The sequence below is a fragment of the Drosophila tropicalis genome, unplaced genomic scaffold (genome assembly GCF_018151085.1).
Source record: "Drosophila tropicalis isolate 14030-0801.00 unplaced genomic scaffold, ASM1815108v1 contig_789, whole genome shotgun sequence".
Taxonomy (NCBI): Eukaryota; Metazoa; Arthropoda; class Insecta; order Diptera; family Drosophilidae; genus Drosophila; species Drosophila tropicalis.
Genome location: NW_027173277.1, coordinates 99224 through 107540, shown reverse-complemented (window position 1 = coordinate 107540; position 8317 = coordinate 99224). Strand labels below are relative to the sequence as shown.

The 8317-nt window shown below is 40.2% G+C and overlaps 1 long non-coding RNA gene across 1 annotated transcript; it reads right to left on the bottom strand.

Annotated features, from left to right (window-relative positions):
- Nucleotides 1-877: 877 nt before the first annotated feature.
- Nucleotides 878-2279, bottom strand: LOC137579803 (uncharacterized). The gene is made up of 3 exons (XR_011032891.1): nucleotides 2158-2279; nucleotides 1714-2101; nucleotides 878-1652 (listed from the first exon to the last, which is right to left on the bottom strand). It is a non-coding gene; the product is annotated as an uncharacterized lncRNA (long non-coding RNA).
- Between the last annotated feature and the right edge of the window lie 6038 nt (nucleotides 2280-8317).

The window sequence follows — 8317 nt, the reverse complement described above, 5'->3', positions numbered from 1 at the left end:
AAGCGAAGTCCGCTTGGCCGAGATCCGTTGCCTCCTCACCTTGAGTGACTGAGCCTAGGGACCAGCGACTGACTTCGACTGCAGGAGAATAACTCATCCTGCCGAAGTCCGCTGATCCTTGGCTCCACTCAAAGGGTTAAGTGGGCAAGGAAAAGGGAAGGGAAAGGGTATACGAAAGTTCAGTGCCGAATAAAGAAATAATGCCGGGTTAGATTAAGTGATCATGTTGTAATATTTATTAATAATTAATTAATCCTAAACATTTTTGGAAATCTGGGTCCCTACCGCACTCAAGTAGAAATAAAGGGGGACTTTGGTCACGGGCTCACCTGTTATTCCTGAAGGATTTCTCTCTAGTCTTGGTTTTTTTCCTTGGTGGCACTTGTTGGTTTCTCTCACTGTTTCGGAATGCGACCGATCACTCACGTGGCTACTGGCGAAGTGATTTTTCCCTAATTCTAGCTCTCTGTTCAAACCCACCCTTGCTCTGCCTACTTATGTCCTAACGGTGAAAACATTCGATGCGTCTTGTGCTTTGGCACGCGTCACGATCGCCGTCTCTTTCACATTCGATTTTCTCATGGTCTCTTTAGCGTCGAGATGCAGCGCAGCGTCCGCTGTCGGGAGGTTGTTCTCTCCGCGACGCGCCGACGCTGCAGCCGCATCAAGACGGTAGTTAGAAAGAGAGAGATCGTAAATATTGCCTATCAGAAAAAAAGAACTACAGTTAGTTTCAGTATTGAGATATTTAATGTGCCCTCCATGGGCGTATCAAAAATAAACGAAAAATAAAAACCAGAATTCCAGCAGAAGAAATGTGATTCGTCACACGTTAAATACTATTTTAAATAAATAGTATTAAAATACTATTTTATTAATCATCTGACCGTTATCGATAAGAATCGGTAGACAAATGAGTCCACCAAATCCTAAACTAATCGCAAAATTCAAATGGTATCCTCCAGAAGCTATATTTTAGACGATTGCAGCGTTCTTTGATCGCATCGGCACTCTCCGCATCCATCCATATCTCGACTTTTTCATTTACGCAAATATCCGTGACGTTTTCAGGGGACGAGCGCGGCAAATTTTGTCGGCTAACTACTGCCCATTTCTCTGTCGAAATATTACAGTTCTGGCTTTCTAGGAGCTTGAAAATAAGTTTCAGGCTGCACTGTACTTTGGGCCACGTAGTTCTAGCAGCGGTTAACCGTAAGAAATTAATAAGACTTATGGCCTCATACTGTCCCATAGAACAAATATTTCTTGCCACCCATTCCATTGTATCATCATTAGAGGCTGCCACGAACAGTCGTCCATTATATTCCGTGACCGGAGCAACTTCGTTAAATGAGAGGCTTGCCACACTTCTATAATCCTGGAAAATGCCGAAGAAATCTTCAAGAAGATGGCAATAATCCTTCCGACAGTCTGAAGAAGTTACGACCAGCACAAATGGCCTGTTTTCTGGCAAAACATCCATGTATGGTGGCCGCAGTCCATTTTCCTCCATTTCCAGCTCCGATTCGGATTCGACTTCTTGAGGTCTGGACTTAACCTTGCAGCCTCCCACACCGCAAGCCTCTATCATGGCTCCATCGGATGACGTGCTTGGAATACTCTCCTCACTAAATTCGACATCATTTTTCAACCTATTTTCAATTTTCAGAACTCAGTTATATCTAATTCGGATTTTCTATTCCTTGCGCTTACTTCTTAAAAGGCATGGGATTTTCGCGTGTATCGCCCTTTCGCTTTAGGTCGCGTTTGCAATCATATGTGGATTCGCTGCTGACCCAGAGGAAAGATCAATGACTGAAGAATCCGACACCTGGTAATCGACTAACGGAACCGCAACATCCTCTGCTTTAAGAGAAAACAGTATCAAGCCCACCATATTGTTTCCGTTATAGCATGACAACACCGGCTTGCTGCGTTTCTTGTTGCTAAGACCAGCTACTTCCGTAACGAGATCGGATTCCGCTAACGTAACACCTGATGCGGATATCTTCAACATTCCCGATTGCACATTTAGATGCCGTTCAAGTTCTGACTTCAGGTCATATATCGTAGCTGAGATCGGCAGCTGCATGGCCAATTGCTGAAAAGGAACGCTTGGTCATGGTTATGAAAAGTAATTTCCTTACGATTACCAACCTTCCCGGATTCCATGATTAACTTAACAGTCAACATGTTTTCACTTTTGTTACTTTTTAGTTTTCACTTTTTAGATTATTCAAAGATAAACTTTTTGTTTTATTTTTGATGTTGACTCTATGAGTTCACGAAGTTGAATGATTCATTACTGTACCCCCTGAACGGGTCGAATTTTCCAAACATCCCAGGCCTTCTTGGATCTCACAAATTTGTGAATGGACAAACCTTTAGGCAATTGAAAAGCCTTCTATAATATTCATGGTATTTCAATAATAAATTTTAAGTATAAGGAAAACTTAAAAATACCATATATTAAAGTGGCGCCATATACAATGTTGATGTAAACATGTACATCCGGTTTAGCTGATGGCGGAATTAATTAACAATTGTCAACATGACAACTTGTATACATAGTTGCCAAATTGGTTTGCCTTTTATTTAACTGTGCGCTAATGTAATTGCACACACACACATTTACACACACACTCACACACAAAATATGCCCCTAAGGCATAGAAGCTTCTGTATTTTGTGTGGGGTCAAATAGAAATCCGCGATTATTGTTCCTAGGTAACCAGAAATTCAGGATATTCGCGGTTAATTTGTATTCGGCAACACCTCAGTCATCTAACATAGTTGGAAACTTGTGGAGTTTTGGTACAAGGAAAAAGTGTGTGGGGTTGACAAGGCGTGACCGTTTTAATTCCAACTTGTGCCTTGACGACCTGGGTACTCAACTAAGCACACTATTAATTACATTAAATAAGTGCCGGTATGGATTACGGCTTATGGAATGGCTTTTAATGCATATTGCATTGTGTGCGGCATTAAGTTATGATTGCTCAATTAAACCAACTAGATTGTCACGGCGCCATTTTCCTGATGATACCAAAAGCTGCTGTTTCTGATCATCATGAAGATGATGATGATGATGATGAAAATGATGATGCTCATTATTGCTAGCATTGAGTGGCTTCAGTTGGCTTTTGTCGCCAGCACAAGCGCATTTGCATAACTTAAATTGAGACCCTAGTTCCCCCGACCTCCACGCTCGGTTAGCCCCATTGACACACCCTGTGCTCGGATTGTATAGTGGTACTTAGGACATACAATGGGCATATTGGGTATTATTCCTGATATATCATATAGGCCTTCTTTAATAAGCCATCTTAAAGAAGTTGCAATAGGTAATGTCTTTAATTTAGTTTAGTTTGTTTCAATTTCGTTAATAAGGTCCCCAACAAATTGGGTAAAATCTTCTTGAACCACCATTTTTCCATTAAACACTTTGTTCAGATAAATGGTAAGGTATTCTTGCAGTCGATAACATCACTTTGTGGCTGCTGCATAGAGGCAGAATCCCATCATTTCTAATTTATAAACCTAATGCGGTGCTGACGCAGCGCAGTGCAACGCGGAAGCAGAACCAGAAGCAGAAGCTGAAGCCGAAGGAGCAGCTGCATTGTCTTCACTATTTAAAATCATTTAATATGCAAGTTCCTTTTGTTCCCAATGCTGCGTTTGCAGCGCATCTCTTACCACTCAAAATGTAGCACCCGATTCGCCAACTTTGCTGTCTACTGTCATATTTACTTTTCATTTGAGTGCAGAGCAGAAATAAAACTTTGCAATTTGCCAAAACAAGGGCGCGAATGTCGCGCATCTTGGACGCACGTCAGCTGGCTTCCTCCATTTTGGCCGGGCTTCAGCATTTCTAGTTTCAACATAAAGTACATGTATTTTCATATAATGCAATGGCAACGGCAACACCCATCTTTTAAAGGAACTGGCAGCAAATTGTAAATTATTTAGCGTGCTTCTGACACAAGAAGGAGAAGCAAAGGCGTCCCCTTGCCAGGGGTGATGCCGAGGCGGATGCAACGACTGAATAATTGAATAGAGTTTTTGCGTAATAAATGCGTTTTGCCAATGTGGCGAAAGTTTTGCCATCCGATGGGCCATTTATATCCATTGCATTTACTTTGTCATTCTAGAATCTTTAGCTTTCTTAATACATACATACGTACATACATACATACGTCTATTTGTTTATGCCAATCTGCCTGTGTGAAAGTTAGAAGTTAGTTGAGGGCGTTGCCAATCAAGAACTCGTCATGAATTTTTCAATAGTATACTTAGACAATTATGTTCCTATATAAAAATTTACCGCACGTGCTCATCTACATTAAATTTATATTAGCGCATGCGGTAGAGAACACAAAACCTTTAGCAATTAGGCAAAATAAAAAGAAAACCCCCCCAACCCTCAAGAAAAACTTCAACAAAATGTTCATCAGGAACTTTTGCTTGGGTGCTGGTTCGTACGTACATCTGTATGGATGTGCGAATGTATATTTTTTCACTCGAAACGTATTTTCTGGCGTAAAAGTTTTCGGTAGACAAGGTAAAGCGTTTTCCGGGCGGGCCACAGATGCGACAGGGAAATAAAGTAGTGCTTGATATACATATCTACTTATGTATAGGCGGTCTCCCATCGGAATATCATATACCAAAGTGTCAAGTGAAATATATTTTTAAAAAACAAATTTACCTTAGTTTGAATTCTCAGATTATTATTTTAGTTTACTAAAAATGGATAATTTATCTTTGCGGAATTAGCCAAGTCGTCTTTTACAGAAAGAGCGAAGACTAAACATATAATAGTAAAGAAGAAATTCTATTTGCTGTTTAAACTACTTCAAGAAAAATAAAGCTTTCAATTCCTATACATAAGCATGATGATACTTTTCCCTTTAACTGGGCTTGGGTAACAAAAACTCGTCTCATAAACGAACGTAAATGATTGCCAGGAGAGAGCAGAGGAAGAACAACAAAAAATTTGCCAGGCGACCAAAAGTTAAATGCAAAGTTCGGAATGTGAAAATGAGCTAAAGTGAAAGTTCTTTTCTTTCGTTGGTTTTTTTCTCATCCTCGCCCCCGCCCCAACCCCTGTGCCTGTTGGCTGTTCTTCATATTATTATTATCTGGCTTAATTGTTTTTCTTTCAAATTTTTTTCCTTCGTTACTTGGTAAAAATTTCAACAACTGAGCTAAAAATCTATTATTATATGGCCCTGCTCCCTTCTATGGGTCGAGTTTAAGCGTCGACCATTGGCCAATGCTCGTTTATTTCCGCACGGAAATTGCCCAGTGTGACATGGCAATATTATGAACCCGCTCACAACAAGAAGGCAGAGGCTCATCTGGTTTGCCCTGGTCTCTTTATTCTGTCCTCTTCTTTTCTCTTCTCTGCCACTTGTTGGTCTTGCTGAGCAAGACATCAGGTGTTTGAATGATTTGACAAAAAGTGTCGAAACTCGCGTTGGAATATTAGTGCGGATTTTATGGACTTACGCGTGGCCAGCTAAACTGCGTGGAAATCGCACGGTCAGGCAGGTCGACATCCAGCCATTCAGCCAGGACTCTGCCTGTTGGTGTTTAGATTATATAAAATAAGCTAACATTAAGACAATTATAATATAGAACAAATGGAAATGTATGTCAATTAAGTATGTAACCCGATTATAGATATCGATGGCTCATCAGTCATAAGTAGAGCTGATATGGTCAGCAGTAAACAATTAAGACCTAGTTAATCAAGCTGCTATGGTTAGCTATTATCAATAAAGACGTATTTCGCTGACCTAACACTATGTCGAACTATGCACTGGTGAGTCCGCTATTTTGTACTATAAAAGAAATGCATTATTCTTAGTAAGATCATCTGATCTGGTATCTACCAATTGTAGCTACATCGGGTGTGCATCGCTGTGTCTTTGGCCCCATCTCTACCTTTGTAATCTCACTCCGAGGTCCACCCAATTTATGTGTTGGTTGCGACAACCTTTAGTCACTGGTTTATGTGCTAGTGACATTTAATAACTTCAAGAAATACTAACGTCTTTCATTGAACATTTTGGTGACCCCGACATTGGCGGCTCCAAGTTATAAAAGGAAAAAGACTTGGTGAAACCGTCATCAAGCGAGAATATTTGGTCAACCCAGGCGACCAATCTCTCAACAACAAGGAAACTGGTCAACTAGGCGACTACTTTCTTTGCACGCTTTGGACACAGAAAAATCCTAAGCGAGGGCACAAATTCATAAACATTTCACATCAATCTGGGGTCCCGACGAAAAACATCGCAATTGATTAACTTGGCAATCATTGCGTAGCCACCTTGGCGAATAAAACAATTTATTGGAAAACTAGGAGTTGGTTTTCCGCAACGTGGTAGCAGAGCATACCCATTGAATAAAAGATGATCAACTAGGCGATCACTTTGTCAAAAAACATTAAACAACGATTTGAGTCAACAAGGCGACCAAGTCATAAAAAGTTTTTTTTTTTTTTAAATAAAGTTTGATCAACTCATAAACTCTGTTGCATTCCCTGGCGTCAGCAATATCTGACCTAGTTAACTCGGTCAGTAACCCAGGTAGTACGCACGAGTACATAGTTTGCATTGGTCAGCAATTTTTGAAACAAAGAAAAGAAACTCAAAAATTGGTCACTGTCGTGGCATTTATCAGTGTAAAAGAATAGGTATATTGGAAATAAAAATAAACTATTGTTAAAACACTAATCAAAAGGCGACTTCGATTTATTTCTTATTCTTATTTTTGCTACACTTGACCAATTTCAGGAACGAGTCGGAGCGTTCCCTGTCTTTGACAAAATAAATAAACTCCCATCGGGTCAAGTACTAGTACAGATAAGCAATTACATAAAAAAAAAAGGAAAAAAACAACATGGAGGAGTTTTATAAACAGCAGACAGAACGAGGAGAGGCAATCCAGGCCTTCATTCGGAATACCAAAAGAGATTCTCTTGCCAGGAAAACGAAGCCATCTTATTTCGAGGAGAAACTTGAGCTTCTGGAATACATGTGGGAGAACTTCGAGAAAAGTCATCAGGAGTTGATGGACAAATTAAATAACGTGCCAACTGAAGATGACTACTTTGTAACGGACTATTTCAGCAAAATTAAGACGTTTGTATCTAATATAGTGGAAGATTGGAAGGACCATTTGGCAAAAATAAAACAAGAGAGACAAGCTCGCCAACGAGAGGAAGAGCGAGCCGTGATTAAACCACTGGTTCGCAAGCAAAGTGCTCTGCTGGATTCATTGTCCAGGACATTAAGCCAAATTGTGCCTGAAGAAAAAATGACTTACAAATCGGTAGTCGACAAATTATGGATGCAAATTGAAGAAATCCATTATGAGATTCATCGGCTAGCTGAAAATCCGACCGAAGCCGGATATAATATAGCTACGTTTGTGGCCGCAGAAAATACAATGCTGAAATTCTGTGTGGCACCAGCAGAAAATGTAGTGATACAATCACCACCTGTATTGCAATCGATACAATCATTGCAACTACCCAAAATTCCCATTCCAAAATTTGATGGGGATTATCTGAAATGGCAACAATTTCATGACATCTATAAAAAGGTGGTTCATGAGTCAAATGTATCCACGATAGAGAAAATGTGGTACTTAAAATCAAACCTGTCTGGAGAAGCAGAGAGGTTGATACGGCACCTGGAATTAACAGAAGCCAATTACAAAACTGCTTGGTCAGTGTTGCAGGAACGTTTTAATAACAAACGAGTTCTAGTAACAGCCATACTGGCAAAGCTGTTTGATCACCCAAATGTGGAAAATGACGCAGCTTCGATAAAGAATTTGCATGATAACATTTTTGAATCATTGCAAGCCTTAAAAAATGTAGGCGTCAATATGGAATCGTCAGATGCTGTCATAATGTTTCATATGACAAGAAAATTGGATAAATTCAACCACGCACTATATGAGCAATCTCTTTCCAACACAAGGGATCTGCAGGAAGTAAAGGACTTCCTATCCTTCTTGGAACAGCGCTTCCTAACATTAGAGGCGATTGGGAAACCAAGAAACGAAAATCGCAGCATTGAAAAACCAAATCCAAGGAAGACATGCGCAACAGCATCTGGGACAAACGGTACCTTGTGTGCTTTCTGCGAAAGAGCAAAGCACAAACTCTTCCAATGTGAAAAGTTCAAAGTCAAATCCGCAGCAGAGCGGCTTAATTGGGTGCAGAGACACAAATTGTGTGTCAATTGCTTCAAGCCGGACCATATGGCAAAAAATTGCTCCTGGAGGGGATGCTTTAAGT